Genomic DNA, 17,010 nt, shown 5'->3' on the forward strand with positions numbered 1-17,010 from the left:
TTTTCTTATCACCTGTGAAACCTGATATGGCGATATGATGCCCTTGGTATAATGCCCTTAGTATTTTTCTTATCACCTGTGAAACCTGATATGGTGATATGAGTGTGTACTAACTTAGAGTTGTGCATGTTTAACTTTTTCAAATTAAATTAGAAAAAGGTAAGACATTGACAGCAGCTCCATTATCTACTAGGACCTTTTTTTTAGTAAAATACCATTTAAATATGCTTTAATGAATAAAGGTTTAATGTGTTTTATCATGTCTTTAGTTGGTTCGTCAAACAAATAAACATAATCACAAGAACTAAAAATTAGCACAGGGAAACTAATCTCACTCTCATCTTCTTGGCTGAAATTACCTTCATCCAATTCTTATTCTTCTTTTTTTTCTTTTGCTTCGAAAGCTTTAGGCAGCGTGTATTCTACATTCACTTTCATCTCCTCAGGCAATGAGCCAAATTGAATATAAGTAGGTTCTATTTTCTAATTCTCCTGCTGATTTTGTTATGTTATCATTTCATCCAACAGCTCACCTTCCTCAACATGTGGACCAGATGGCTCGCTGACACTTTCAACAACCATTGATGGTTGGTTTTGGGTACATGATTCTTGTTCCATCGAGGTGACCTCGTTGCCTGAGTGATCGTCTTCACCTCTTCTTTCTCTGCAAAATCTGGGATTAGGCTTGGACTGGACTGGTAAGGTTGTGATAAAGCTTGTGTCCTGTCCTTGGAGGTGAGGAGCTTATTTCCATGCTCTATATTTTCTCTGTATCCTCCTCTGTTGTGTCATCCTAGTAATAGATGGAGTAATCTTTTGGTATCTTGACTTTGGGTCCTTCAAATTCAGATTCGGGTAGGATTATTTTACATTTATTTCTTGCTCTTTTAAACCTGTTTATAAATTGTGTAGCATTTTCATCATGCCTTTGGCTTAATCTTGCTAGGTCAGCCATTAATACTTCAAGTTCAGTTTGAAAAAACTGAGCATGAAACATATGTTCTAGTTGTTGCCAAGTTTGTACTGAATTAGGCGGTAAACTAATGAACCATGAAAATGCGGCATCGATTAATGTGTTTGGAAACAATTTTATTTTTAGAAACTCATTCCCTGCTGCATTGGCACATTGGCTAGTGAATCTAGCACTATGCTATATTGTAGATTGAATATCATCAACAGAAAACAAAATCAAAGTCAAAAATTTAAATCTCATAGGTAACTTAATTCTATCTATCCACTTTGGATATGGTTTCCTATAAGTAGGTGTTTGTACCCCCCCGAGCCATTGGACCACAGATTTCATGGATCAAATCCACTAAATCATCCCTTCTTATGGCATGTCCTTGGCCAACTCCTGCCATTGGTTGTGGCAGTACATTAGGCATGGCCATAGGTTGAACATTATCATTTCTTCTAAAGTCGTTATTCAGTCTCGAGTGATACCCAAAACCTCCAAAGTGTTGTTCAGCGTTCATTCTATGACCTTGTCCTGGTGGTAAAGTTAAACCATATATTCAAATTTGGTTCATAAATGGGAGGGTTAAAATTTCTTGGTCTATGGTCTCCCATTTGTGCAGGCCTGTTATAATAAATAAAAGGCACACTATTTTGTCTTTCACCCCTATGGGGATAAGTTATAAGTATTATCTGCTATACCAATGGCTGCACTAGAGATGGTATATTAAAGTTTTCTGACATGTTCCGTCTTGACGTTATATTGTTTGCATTCAAAGGGTTGCTACGGGGAACATTTATTATGTTTTCTCTAAGATTTGTAGGCTCAATTACTTGTGTCACCAGAGTAGGAGGAACTACAGTTTGTGTGACTTGAGGCATATTATCTAACTTACTTGAAAATTGAAATAGCCATCATCATATCTAATAACCTACCAATCGTTGGATTTGATTGATTACTTTGTGTGATATGCCCACTCATAGGCATTACATTGTTATGATTTCTAGTCTCTTGGCCACTAGACGTAGCCATTTGGTTTACATTATTCTAAGAATTTTCATGGCTTTCTCCTGCAGGAACTTGGTTCATTTCACCAATTTCTCCATCAGTTTCACCATTAATTTCATTTTCATTTTGGGAACTCTCTCCCAATCGCCGATTTCTTGTTATTTGATTCGTCATTTTAAAACAAATAGCACAATTGTCCCACCTGGCATGCCAAAAAGATGTTGATGCAGAATTGCTTGGAGAGCGTCAGGATTCTTTTGAAGATGCGTCAGAATTTTCAGAGCGTGCCAAGTAAGAAAATCTTATCAATTTCATTTAGATTTCACCAATTTAGGCGATAGGTGATTAATGGATTCTTAATTTGCCTCAATCAAGAGGACTTTTGATATGAATAAAAAATGAGAATCAAGAACAAAGATTTCTTACTTAGCAACTACTATTAAATTAATCTAAATAAATTCAATTGAAAGTGATGAACAAGTACAATACCTTCAATGGCTTCAACAACACTCTTGAAGTATTTTATTCTAACTCTAAGTTAAATTACAGGGAGCATGAATGAAAGACATGTTTGAAGAATAGTTTGAAGTATGTATTCCGTCCCTCTTTCCTTCTGCATGTCTTCTTTTTATAGTTGACCCTTGTAGCTGCTCCTAAATTTTTTCTGCATAAAACTGTTTATAACTTCCTGTCTTCAGATATTAACTGCTGCCATCTCTGCCATGTGTCATTAGTTTGAATGAGCACATTTTACTAGTATACTGCATTGCAGTGGGGCGTGAGCGTAGTATATCATTAATTTGGCTCTGATTTTCTATATATTTTTTTATTTTTTTATTTATTTCCACGACTTGATTAAATTTTTGATAAATTAAGAAAAATAAATTATATCATTGTCTAGTTTATTCAAGTGTAACAATATTGATTGAATATTTTTGCTACGGTAATTTTATTGCATATTTGAAACCAACAAATATGTATTAACATGTGTAACGCTTTTAGCACGCATTACCGTAATTATCTATCAATAATTACATGTGCGATAAATGTGAAGAAGTAGACCATTATCCCAACAATGAAAGAAGCTAGTATTTCGGAAATTTCCCCGCTAAGTAGTCCTCGCTTTACAATGGGCACCCCTATAGAGCCCTTTTTGTGTTTGGAGCTAAGTCACATAATATCCTATCAACATACATTTAATTTTAAAACAATATTACATTCTCCAAATTGATAAGAATGAAATTTTAGGCAAAATCTTCTCTATATTTTCAACATTAAATCACAAAACCTATCATTCCAAAGAAACATGTTTTTGTCTTTTCGTTATTTGGAGAACCAAAAATATATATACAACACCATCGAAAAAACTAAAGTAACATTTTGAAAGTTTTAAAATACTATACATATAAGAAGTTACACAGTTATTTACTTTAGAAACAAATATTATATTCTCAACGTAGAAAAATCACAACACATATTTTACGAATGAAAATTTCGACAGAGTCTCCTTTGTATTTTCAATATTAAATCATAAAAAACCTGTCATATCTAGAAATCATTAAACCTGTCATATGATCAGAAGAACAGAAATAACAACATCGAACCAAAATAACAACATCCCAAAAGTTCTAAAATACTATACATATAACAAGTTACACAGTTATTTACTTTACAAACTGCTCAACCCTAACTCAACTCAAAAGACACAGAAAGGAGGGTTAGCAAAAGTCCAAACAACATCCCAAAAGGTAGTAGCTGAAGTGACAAAATCCATCTGCAGCAACCATCAAAAAATGTCCTCCTATATATTACTTGTGGAAGAACCTACATAAATCCAAACAACAAAATTAAGCATGATAACGACATTAGATATTCATTTATAAGAAATATAAAACATCTTGATGAAGTGAATTTGCAAACAAAATAAATATAAATAAAGATAGAAAGATGAATACTACATACCGAGATAAAAATAATAAATTAACATTTCAAAGGTCGATTTTTTCCAATAACATCAAATGGTTGAAGCGGACAAGTGCAACAAACGATTCTCCTCTTGCAATCGGCCTCTAAAGGCCAACACATTTTCCAATCTTTTGAAGTCTCTCCAAAGAGAACATAGGGCTAAATGCTAGATCACACAACTTTCTTTGTGCAAGACAAAGCAACAAAAAAGTCAAACCGGGCTTTCCCTTTCACCAATATCAACCCACGGCCGATCAAGAGTGAGGCCTCGACTCTTGTGAATTGTTATCATGAACATAGTACAAGGGGAACTGAATCTACTGGCATGAAGCATTACCCCGACTTCCAATTTGATGTCTGTGGAGTAATAGGTATTGTATTAGAATCTGGACGGAACCTAGCACCACGATAGTAGTCGAAGTCAACCATAACAGCAAGAGGTATATCTTCTGGTGATTTGCAGCCATTTCCGTAAACAATATCTACAACAGTGCCCATTGCACCATTAACCAGTCCATTTGTGGTGGCAATGTTTGAACGAAGCATAACACGTGCACCAAGTGATAGACACAGAACTTTCTCCAAGCCTTTTGCATCATCTGACGAAGCCTTGGTAGCGGTCTCACAATTATTTAGTGATACAATTCGAGCAACTAGTTTACCAAGCTCAAGCAGTCGGGTGAGATTGTAATCATGTGCAGGCTGTTTGGTAGGAAAAAGACGTAAAGCATCTTTGAAGGTGTTAACCTCATCCATATTGAGCGAGGAAATATCCCGAGTTAGAAATAATTGCCAATCACTGACGGTTGAAGTTCCATTACTGAGTCTGAATAGTGTTTCTCGGAATGATGCTTGATCATCCCCTGCTTGTCGAAATATATGTGATAACCGAACACATTTATCGAAACTAGAATATACAATTCCGCCATGTTGTTTTTTAATAGACCCACCTTGGACATATAATGCACTGTCACATACAGGAGGTAATTGACGCATATCACCAACGAGAATAATAGATACATCACCAAATGGCTCGCTTTTTGAGAAAATATCTCGAACAACGCCGGTCAATATTTGCAAGCATACTTCTTCCCGACCATCTTTGTACTCATCGATAATGATAAGTTTGGTGTCTTTAAACTCTTCTTGCATCGTCGACATTGATCACTTTCAATCTTTTGGAAGTTTCTTTCACACCTTTACGTTCCACGGTGAAAGAGAGTTCATGATGGATGGTTGCACCTCCAATATTAAAAGCGGCAACTCCAAGTAGAGAGCCATGACACGCATCTTGCTTTGTTTGTTCGAAAAGTGCGAACTGAATACACAATTGCATTTATGAGTGTGGACTTGCACTGCCTGCTGCTCCCCACAAACAATGAACCCGAATACATGCTCCAACTTGTAGTGCTCTAACAACCATATCATGAGCCGATCTTTGTTCATTAGATAAATCATGATCCGGTACAACGGTTTGAGGTTCATGATTTAGTTCATTGCCACCACGCCAGAGCATGAACAAATTTTCTATCAATTTCTATATTTGGATATTGATGTAAACCTTCATTGATTATGTGAAATGTCGAAGTCTCTCCTTCCTAATTCCACAGTTTCCCAAGGACAAACATGGGCCCCATTCTTCTTTGCCATCATCCACTCATCCCTAAGTAAGTCTTGCATACCAAGCTCTACCTCAATACCATCTTCAAGCTCTTCATCTATCGGTTCGGAAGAATAATCCTATGAGTGATTTGAAACCCAAGTCATAGTATCTTTCGGACCACAAAGAAAATTCTCCCCGAGCTTCTTCGAGAGTTCGATAATGGTGATGAATTAAGACTTGTTGACGACAAAATGATTCCCATTTTTCAGTGTTTGGTAGGATGTCACCGCCTAGCTCGGGAACCAAACGCCTTGCTGCTTCCACTCTAGAAGTGTGCCAAACCTCGGCGCTTGAAGTAATGTCTCTTTGCCATATTCGGGGAGGAAGTATTTTCATAGCAAGAAGGTCGTTGCAGATATCTTCCTACAAAGGTTGGATCTGTTCCAACAATTTCATCATCATCGGCCACTCTTCGACGGCGTACAATTGATGCTAACATGCTCTTTTCACTAACATTTAAGAGTACAAACTTTCTGGATGATCGGGTTAATGGGTACCCCATTAGCACGTGACATATACTTTGGGCGAAATATCTCTTTCAGAGACACTTTTCATAAGTAGCCGCTTGAAAGCAGATCTTGCATTTTGACAGGGTCGATGAAAATCTTCAACAATATCTTGAAAAGTATCTCTGAAACTTTTTGAAGCTGGTTCAGATTTAGCGGCGTATTTAGCAATGTAATTGACAACAGATTGCACCGAAAGGGACGGCGACCAATCAATGTTTGCACGCCAGTCCGCAAAATCTTTCGATTGTGGGAACAGACTAGTTCATCATTCCGGCAGCTGAGGAAACGATACATGTTACTGTTGGGAGGCTCTTCTACAATCTTCGACTCACCAATTACATCAAATGGGTATCTAAAGCGACATACCATTTGTTTGGTTGTTTTGTGTAAGCGCAAACAATGACTCCCACATATAGAGTGTCGCATGACCCAATTGACCAACGAAACATAGTCATTTTCGTCTGTATCAAGTTGTAAATCGAGTGGCAAAGTGTGTGCACAAGGATGGTCTTGCAGATTTCTAGACATGCTGGGGTCTGGGTTCATAGTGCAAACAAGTCTATCAAAATATTCAATGACATTAGATCTATCGGTAGCACTTGTAGCAATCTTAGTAACATCTGGAGCATCTGCTAGCCAAAGAAATCCATGAACATGACCGCTACCACGATTTTACCACTCAAACCGGTACCAATGATCAACCACAGAGAACTCAGCTCGTAAGTAAGCCCAAAAGAAGAATTCCACTCTTGCTTGAAATAACCAAGCGACAACATTTGGGTTATCATTAATTAATTTTCGCGTCCCTTCTTTTATCTAAAGGAGACATCCTTTCAAGATCATTAGAAGGATCTAAAATACAAAACAGTTCTGGCCATTGCATGTCAGCAGCGCTGAGTGTGAAGAAAATGGTTGGTGCACCTAACTGTTTAACCATGGCAGTCAACTCTTTCAATCTTGTATACCAATAAGACCGGGTACCACGAATGTTGTTAGCAAAGTAAGAGACACGATTAGCTAATTGCTTGTCCCCGGACGAAACCATATTCCGAATTTCCTCAATTGACAACTCAGCATCCCCTGGATTCTTCCTCACAAAAACATCGCCTAAAGAAAGTGCCTGCCACCTTGAAAGAGAGTTCCAAGCAAAGTAGGGGAACCTCGTATCTCTAGCAAAACGCCCATCATGATATTTCATCAAAAACTGGAAGTACGGCAATGGATTGACTTTCCGCTGGCGAGCTTGACGTAGATCAGCATCACCGTAAGGAAACAAAGTTGGAAATGCCATAACAATATACCCTGGGGTTGAAAACTCATCAATGATGTGAGTTGTTAAAGGCATATGAACATTAGTTTGATCTACACTTTGTACCATAAATGCCCTCTGGAGACGTGCTTGTTGATTGGGTTCTGCCGCAATAGAAATAGTTCCAATAGCATGAAACTCATCAATGTGCAAATCCTGGTTATGCAAGTGAGGTGGCCCGTCATCGTCATCGGCTTCCCTAGGTATGGCAGAAACATCGTCGTCGACATATTCCACAGGTCGGGACATATGTGGTAGGTCATCAGGTTGTCCATCAACAGGTAGTCCTTCGATAGTTCCATCGTCAATAATTATATCATTATAGTACCGATGATAAGTTTTCAACCAAACTAAAGGTCGTGTGCGCATTACAAATTCTCGCCGAACGGAATTCCTTGCTTGCATGTGGCCCCCTCTATTAACGACAAAGAATTGCGGACAAATCAGCCGGGCTTGAATGGAAGAACGATGGCAATCAGATTGACATCTTGGGAAAAATTGATCACATTACCATCAGTACTTGTATTGTTGACCCTAACACGCGATACCACATTAATCATGGGGTGCACCACGGCAATGAGAATTCTTTCTAAATCGGACAAACGAGAGACGGTTCGGAGGTACAATGCCCAGATCCATTGAATTGTTAACAACGAACATGCCGGCAAGTGTTGGCCCGTTATCCAACTTGCAAGAGGTACAAATACCGCATCAATTATTGTTATAAAGCGAGGTTAACATATTCCTAGAAAATATACAAAGAAAAGCAAATACCTGCAGAAATCTTTAGATCGGGAAATTTTCTTTTGCATAGAGGACAACTGACCCATGAAATATCATTGCATGATTTTCTAAATACTTGTGCGTTGGAGAGTGGTATGTAGTCGTCTATAGTAGGTGGCAGATAAGGGTTTTCACGGATATTGTCTTCACACACCATCAGTTGTACACCAGGAAGTCTTTGATGAACAACGTTTTGTGAAATAACTCTTTGACGAGCAATAACAACTCTTTGACGGGCAATTGTTTGACGTGCAACTCTTCGCCCAACAACTCTGCTACGAAACGCATTAAGGGCGTTTTGAACAACCCTTTCAACAGGGTTTTGCCTTACAAATGCTGATCTTCTACGAGTTTGTCTGGAATTTCGTAATCCATCCATGTGCAATGCACGAGCGAAAGCTTTACGAGCAGTGTCTAGGCGACGATGAGCATCTCGGTGCTTGGAGGTTTCGCAAATGCGTGCAACTTTTCTTCTAGCACTATTAATTGACTGGGTCGATGCATCTTTGCTCACTTTGTCCGCTTTTGCGGGCTCTTTTCTTTTTTGCAGTATTTTTAGCCCTTTTTTGCTCCACCCGTTGCCTTGTGTGTTGCTCCACTCGTTGCCTTGTGTGGGAAATGCTGTTTTGATTAGAATCCCAACTTCTTTGCAAAGAATTATGTCTAGAAGGTTCAGCATGAAACGGTGTCAGGCAAATATTATCAACTGGGCCTACAACCCTTGGATTACGGAGCCACTGAATGAGGGGACAATTGTCTGCTAAATCAAAATCAGATACACTATCTAGTTGCAAAGATTTATCTGCTTGACTTCCAACCCTGTCATAACCTCTTGAAGTCTCTGTTGGATCTGGTAGATTGTCAACCCTTTGCATATGGGGTAGATTTTTTGGTAAATCAGATATAGTCTCCCTTGGCAAAGAATTTTGTACAGATTTCCAACCATACGAACCCATTCCATGAGCGGGCAATTTTCATCTAGATCATCGACCCTCTCCTTTGCTGAAGAGATTTCTGCATAATTTCTAACCATGTGATTACTTATAGAGGATTCTGGCTTATCAGGTATCCTATGAATATGCATTGAACTCTCAGGTTGAGATGCCACTGCGGTCATAACCCGAGAAGAAGTATGTCTGGAACGAATTGTACGTCTTCGAGTTGTTGGATATGCAATTTCTGGTAGGCAGTCTAATCTCCCCGATGCATGTTGAAAGTTAGGCGAAAGAGTTCACGGGGCCGACGATTATGAAGACGCTGCCGAGTAGTAGTTGGTAGGGGAGTATGTCGATTCGACGACTACACTACTACTGAAAAAAGCCATATACCAATCAAGTTATTTCACGTGGGTAAAAAGCCTTTAGCCATTTGTTTTCATACCGTGGTAACAACCACCGTGACAAATACTTCTAATAAAACCGTGGGGAAAAATATCTCTTATATACCACGGTTTTTAGTAAAATAGTGGTATTAGAATTTACAAACCGTGGTTAATAGCCCGAAAAAGTCGCCATATTCGATGTGAACCGTGGGGAATATGATGATATATACCACGGTTTGATACAAACCGTGGATTATATATATATCGATTATACCTCGGTTCTTATTAAACCCGTGGTGTATAGTCATTACATACCGTGGGTTATATAAATTGCTTATACCTCGGTTCTTATCAAACCGTGGTTTATAGTTTTTTTTTTTTATAAAACCCCTAATTATTTGATTCTAATCATATTCATTCAACCCGCAACCTGCCCATTTTCACCATATATATCCACACCGGATTTAAAACACATTGCTCAAATAAGCAATTCATAATGCAACACAAACAAAAGAAATAAATTTACACATCCAACACAAAGACATTGAATTGCTAAAAGAATTTTGAACTTTTTTTTGAGTCGTCAATAATGAAAGAAACATCCAAATTTACTTGTTATATCAAAATAATAATGACCTAACTTGTTGCATCAATAAAAAAACAATCTATTTGTTCTATCTAAAATATCAAAAATGGTGAGACCAAGCACCACACCTTAACCTGGAAAGGGTCAAAACCTAGCTAAGACTTCGACGCTTGGCTCGAACGCTCAATTGTCTTTGAATGAATCTAAGAATTTCAAGTCGAACAACATCAAGTTCCTCTTGTGTGTATGTATCTTTGAGGGATAGATTTGTCATCCGCACGATCAAAGATAAAAAGTATATAATAACTAAATAATGAAGAATAACACAAAATAGAGAATGCTAGTGTATGACCTAATTATACCTTATTTTCAAAAGAATTATCCGAACAAGCTTCCATTATTTCTCTCATAAACTTCATTCGTAATACCCACACTCTTTACTACCGGGTTGGTGCGGGGCCCTAAGTACAAACATGGAAAATATTCATAAACATATATTTTTCCAAACACACAGTATGTATGCATAAGAATTTGTTTATTACCATAATTTAGAAAGACGGCACAAAATCCAAACTATGCAAGCAATAGTTCAAAACTTGCTCGCAAACAAACTTTCCACAACCCACAAAACTTTCCACCAATTGGCAAACTCTGAAGCAACAACGGATAATAACACCGCACTTGAAGGTCTTATTCTGGAAGTATCTGCTCACCATCTGCATCACCCTCTTCCTCAACTTTGGCTAGCACCAGGAGGTTGCTTCTTCTTGATTCCACTTACAATATCATCAATCCTCAGAAGCATACAAGCAGCCTCAATGGCTGTTTTAAAAGTTTGTGCCTTCACATTATATGCATCCCGGATCTGAAAATTACCATTAAAATATAGTACTCATTATAATAACGAGAACTTAAGGTAGAGAGAGAGAGAGGGCATACCATATTTCCTTTCATATCTCTGTGACTTCCCCAAGATATTACCATCAATGCCAATCCACGGGTTCTCACCATTAGCATCTTTGCAACATGTAAATCAACATTACAAAGCGACGGAGTATTTATAATTTCTCTCGTCATTATGTACCTAATACCCAAATTCATATAGCAAAGCAGGTGGAAGCCCTACCTTTCGTTGCAAAGAAGTTATCGTCCGGATGACATTGACCCCACAATTTTGTGCCAGAGTCCGCGGTATTGCTTCAAATGCTATTGCTGCAGCTTCATATGGCCACTGTAGGATGATCCGAAGAAAAAGTTTAAAGCATTTCAGTATATGCTTTGACAACTGCCTTCTAAGCGTGTGATTGTGCTCCACTGCTCTATTATGTACATATCACGTTTATCGGTTGTATCACAAGTCTTTGTAAAAACCAATTCATTTCTGTTTAGTAAGGCAAACAAGGTTTATCTATCACTTATATCTAATGGAGTTAATCACCGGTCCATCTTCTCCATGTAGACCGCAGATTCTTTGAGGGGTTGTTCAAAGAACATCCGGATCCATGTCAACATGTGCATCTTCATCAATATCATTATTTTCATCGGCATACAACCGGGAGCTCACCACCGACCGAACAAATCCTTGTGTTTCAAGTTGCCTCAGTATCAATATCAATTGTTATCTTACCATCCAAGTTATCCCACGTTGTAAATTCATTCAATTTATGTAGACTTTGTGAGATACTACAACCAATGGGAAAACCACTTGAAGAAAAGGTATACCCATCCAAAATGTGCATCCATTTGACGTATTATGGAGGAGAGCCTTGACCGCGGAACAAGAAGCGCTCCATGGACCGCTTTGCGCGTGAGAATTTTAGTAGTTATCATTGTTCGTTTAGAGCCCTACCAAAACAAAAATGTAATTGTAGAACTTTAGTCCAAATGGAGATCCCGCTTTCTTCTTTCTACCCCATTAAATATATTTTACTAGTACGAAATAACCGATGGTTGCAAAATAATTTGTCAACCATTAAAAGGTATGGGATCAACCCCAAGTCTGAACTTAAAAATCACAACAGTTCGAAAGTATGCAATACTTAACCTTGGCTTCGAACGAGAGAGTTTGTATTGTTCTTGTCGCTCTTTGAAGCTCTTTGAGCTATGTCAAATGAGAGAGTTTATGTAAGGTTTGGAGTTTGGACCAACATTTTGAACGAGAATGTACCTCCACCTAGGTAAATTGTACTTCACGTCTTACCGGTTGTATAATTATTTCACCGTGCACTTGGAAATGAGCTTGTAGGAAGTCAAAAACTGAAAAAGCAGTTGAATTTCATCATGCAAATGAAAGTTTTGTAGTTCGCATTATTGTGTAAAAACAATTTAACATAATAATAAATGTATCTACCTTTCGAGAAAAGAATCGACAAACTTCCCACCATATTTCATTTGCCAATGCATGCACAGCTACACCGTATAGAAGCTAAAATAAATCAATATGTTTTTCTCAATACGTTTATCACACCTTTGGAAAGGAATTGAGTCCGATGGAAGACCGGAAGTCGCAAATCGATGAAGTAAAAAATGTTTCATGCAAACAGATTTGAGTATCACCATCACAGATAAACAATCAATCTCTCCCAAAACTCTTGTGGAAACTCTTATCGAAATCCAATCAAGAGATCAATGCTCAAAGATAAGATAATTGTCCTACTTCTTAAATTTGAAATTCCGACCTTACAAATAGATATCTCTCGATTTCTTTCCTAAAGTACCAACCTTATCATGAGCCTTGCACATATTAACCAAAGATACAACCACATTCACGGTGGTGTAGTTTACTTAGTACTCCTTTCACAGATTCGACTTGAATGTTTGCCCCGGGATTTTTCTAGCAAAGTTACTTCTTTAACCTACACGGATGCGGAAAAACAATAAAACCTCCAAAAATCTGTGGTTGTAGAATTGGTGCTAAAAGTATAATAAGATTCGTGTGCCTACCAACTTGTTCGAATTGCGTGATTCTCTTAGTCTTGCGCATGGGATAGCTCCATGTGTAAATACTTTCGATATATAATTAGGTATACATGACAATTTAATATTGACAGACCACTTACCGATACCCGATGCCAAATTACAAATGTTGCAAGCAAGATAATGTTGGGAAACCATGAGGAGCTTCCTCGGCGATCTAGTATTGCATGAGGGAGCCCGAAACAAAAATTAATTCTTAACATATCGTAGAGATTTTGGAATGTGTTAAATAAGCTTCGAATAACTATTGCATCGAAAAGATGTAAATGATTTGAGGAGTGGAAATTGTTTTTGAAAACACAATTATAAAAAAGTTCTTATTGAAAGTAAGTCACCCGAGACAAGATAGAACAAGCAAATTCCTCAAGCAAATCAGCGATAGATTCACTGTTTTCAAAGTAGATGTGCAATATCCTCTGTATGATCTCTCCCAAGAAGAGTAAGTGTAATACAATAAGGTGTCGAGGAAAAGCGTGTCAACGATTCGCTCCTAGATCTAATTGCAATCACATTTTAAAAATATAAGGAAAAGAAAATATGGTCTGAATAAACACTCACTTTACTCTTGAACCATTCTCAAAATTTTCCGAGTCCCAGGTTATGTGTTAACAATTGGTGCGCATAAGTTCCAAGTCTCTTTTGCATTAAAGGAATGACTTTACGGACAACTCCTAGGTGCGTACTTTTCCCACTCCCTTCAAGCAACTTGTCAAGGAACGATTGAGCGAGAACTTACAATAGACTCTAGAGTAACTAGTACCTCGGATGCCCGAAAAAAAACGAATCTGAGCAGGTACGCAAAGAAGAGCGGTTTTAGTCAAAACCAAAAGAGAGGTCCCGACGCTATCCATTAACTTCACAAAACACCATATGAAACAGATGACTTTACAACTTTTACAACCTCGAGTCCAAGACACCTTCCGAAATGAAAAAATGCCACAATACATGTAATCTATGTTTCCGGGTGAAGGGATTGGTTGGATGCCGAAAAAAAAGACTATCCGGGATTCTCGATGGGGTCGGAAGGTGTTAAGCGGATCTAATAGTCTTGGAGTATTCATCTTGATATCGGGAAGATTTAACATCCGCATTCGGAACTTATTTCCTCGGTGATTTTCTAAATCGAATCTTTTGGCAATTTCCTTGGGAAAGAAGCACAAAATCTGGAAGCTACTACACCTTGCTTAAGCACCTAAGAACTTCTTTAAAGACCCGAACCAGCTCTTGAAGATTTAAAACCACCAAGCCGGGCATATCCGGGTTTCAAAGAGGAGAGGCAGATTGGAATTTCCAATGCTCTTGACAAATTTCATCACCTACAACACCATAAAATTATGAAATGCGAATTGAAGCATTGATGCGTGGTTTTCCCCAAATTGTTAGCATATATATTGGTTGCGGCTTACCTTCAATCGAGAACACAAACCTGCTGCAATCGAAATGTTTCTTCAAGCTTGGAAATAACTTCCTCGATTTTGTTCCGCGAATTCACGGATATCACTTTGTTATTCTTGAATGGAACCCTTAAGCATCCAACTGAATTTTGTTTGGTCCGGCGGGTCAAACAAGTCCAGTTTGTGGCAAAGCTCCACGCGAAGGTAAAGATCTGCGAGGGTAACTAGTACGAAAATTAGATGTTAAGGCAAAGAAATTTGGTTACTACATATTTGCAAACACAAAATCCACATCCACCTAAAGCTAACAGGGATTACCTCGGTGCGGGATCTGAACAACGATTACCTTGAGTCCGCAATATAAAAGGATATATTCAACCGCATCGAATTGTGGGCTCAAATCATTCAAAGTACTCCAAAAAGTTTACGTAAATCTAAAAAAAAATAAATTTAGGCAACCATGGTGGAAAACATTTACTAAGAAGAGAAGACTTAGAACATGGTTTAAAATCAAAATACAAATATATACTAACTATTCTCAATAGTAAACTGTTGTGAGCAAATATACATACCCTTGAAAAGGTTAGAATGGACAAACAAATAACCGATAATTCTCTAAATTTGAATCTCTTCCCATCTAAAATCTTGGTAACTGCAGAGATTTCAACAGGGGTGGACCATTAGAATCGGCATGACAATCTGAATCTTTGAGATTCGGTCCGCGTGCATGACCCGATCTGAAAATCCCTCATTTGGCACTTCCTGGCTCCGCGGCTCCGCTCTTCTCGAGAACTTCCAATATTGTAGGTCGCTTGAGGTTCCCATCGTCCGATGTGTTTGAACTCTTAAGTTTCAACTTTTTGTCCGATGAAGTGCTTTGTGATATAATGCTTTTCTCATTCTTCTTCTCAATGTGCCCGACAAATTTGGCTTGCTCAAGTTAAAAGATTCAGATTTGCTCCACAAAGAGGCTTCGGGAAGGTATAAAGGATGCATCTTGAGGTAGGTGTTTAGTAAGCTCTCCAAAATCTATATAAGACAAGTTCCCACTTCAATAGAAAAAAAAAAAAGATCGCAATCAAACTTCATTGTGCTAATTGAGCTTTAGATGACATTCCCAAATTGTAAACTCAGCTACAACTCAAACCAACCACTTTGGCTTCGATAATACATGCAGAGAAATCCACGAACTTTTGACGCCAAAAATAACAAAAAAAGTGTTGGCTTCATAATACATGCAGAGAAATCCACGAAACTTTTGGCGCCAAAAATAACAAAAAAGAAGTAAAGTAGGGAATGAAACAAAGAAAGAAAAGAAAAACGAAGAATGGAGTTTTAGATCAACCGAATGATACCACGTATTCTAAGTTTATTGATTGATGGTCAATAAGACAAGAGAAGCGGCGGTCTGAGAATGATGCATCTTTATAAGTGAGGTGACACTATCGACAAGCGTGGTAATAATACTCCCCAATGACTAACAAGATGTCAAGAACCAAATGGCGGAAGCAAGTTTTGCATGGGTTACATTGTTTTGATATACGGAAGAACCTTTTTATTAATCAATTGCTCGACCACTGGTCACAAGTCGCAACCTCTCCAAACTTGCACTCGAGAAAATTACAAGAAATTAAAATAAATTAACCAACTTCAAACATCACTCTTCACCTTTTCAATGCCTTCAATAGTTGAACTTTTCGCTTCAACGTTGCAATCTGATCAACTCGATGCACCGCCACCGGGGACAAGCTTTGGATGTTTAATAATGTTTCTTGCTACTCGACATGGCATCCTGTTTAATAGGTACATCTTACGTGAGTGTTCACATACGGGACAAAGAAGCATTCGACATAAGTTACAAAGGTACACGAAGGTTTCTCTCGACTTCGTTCAAGAGGTCCTTGCTAGCCCCTCTTAAAAGAACGATTGGCTTTTGGGTCTTTGCACTCCACGATGAAGGCAAAGAACTCATCTCCGATCTTCCTTACCTCAAAGAGTCCTGCTCTACTCCCAATATCAGATTCACGAAGCTCCTCCGGTCTGTTCACAACAAGCTGCGCCCACGGGCCTTAGCTATCCCATTGCTATCGGTCTTCCTTAGCCTCCTGATAGCACTTACTCCAGGCCTTTTGCTTAGGAAATGGCAAGCCGGATCACTAAGTCCTTTCTCTATGATTACCAAGTCGGGCTTGAACTTCGAATCGAGCACAAATGTTCTCGATGTACCTCTTCCATCTTGAGCATAACTCCCCGGTGCACCACTAGCCAAAATGAGAACGGGAAAGTATATACTGACCAAACACATAGTAAAATCGACCTAGACCATGACAAGCGGCATTCAAGACTACACCAAGGTTTGAACTATTTTTTTTCTTCATCAGCTTTTATGTTGTCGAAGAGGAGCCATGACAATCCAAGGCAACCACCAAGGAGACCGGTTTTAGTGAAGATAGTTCGCGGGACATGGTCAATGGTATTCCTAAGGTGGTGCCAAAGCGTTAGTTGAGAAACCTAACACCGGCAATTTTTTAGAGAGAGTCT

At 38.4% G+C, this 17,010-nt stretch overlaps 1 long non-coding RNA gene and 2 pseudogenes across 1 annotated transcript; 1 reads left to right on the forward strand and 2 right to left on the reverse strand.

Annotated features, from left to right (window-relative positions):
* Window positions 1-278: 278 nt before the first annotated feature.
* Window positions 279-2,803, forward strand: LOC147475976 (uncharacterized). The gene is made up of 4 exons (XR_015209624.1): window positions 279-469; window positions 555-735; window positions 2,032-2,254; window positions 2,513-2,803. It is a non-coding gene; the product is annotated as an uncharacterized LOC147475976 (long non-coding RNA).
* Window positions 2,804-6,092: 3,289 nt separating this feature from the next.
* On the reverse strand, window positions 6,093-7,145 carry LOC147475977 (uncharacterized; annotated as a pseudogene).
* Window positions 7,146-10,561: 3,416 nt separating this feature from the next.
* LOC147475978 (T-complex protein 1 subunit gamma-like) lies at window positions 10,562-16,713 on the reverse strand (annotated as a pseudogene).
* Between the last annotated feature and the right edge of the window lie 297 nt (window positions 16,714-17,010).

This window comes from Coptis chinensis, chromosome 9 (assembly GCF_015680905.1).
Source record: "Coptis chinensis isolate HL-2020 chromosome 9, ASM1568090v1, whole genome shotgun sequence".
NCBI classification, from domain to species: Eukaryota; Viridiplantae; Streptophyta; class Magnoliopsida; order Ranunculales; family Ranunculaceae; genus Coptis; species Coptis chinensis.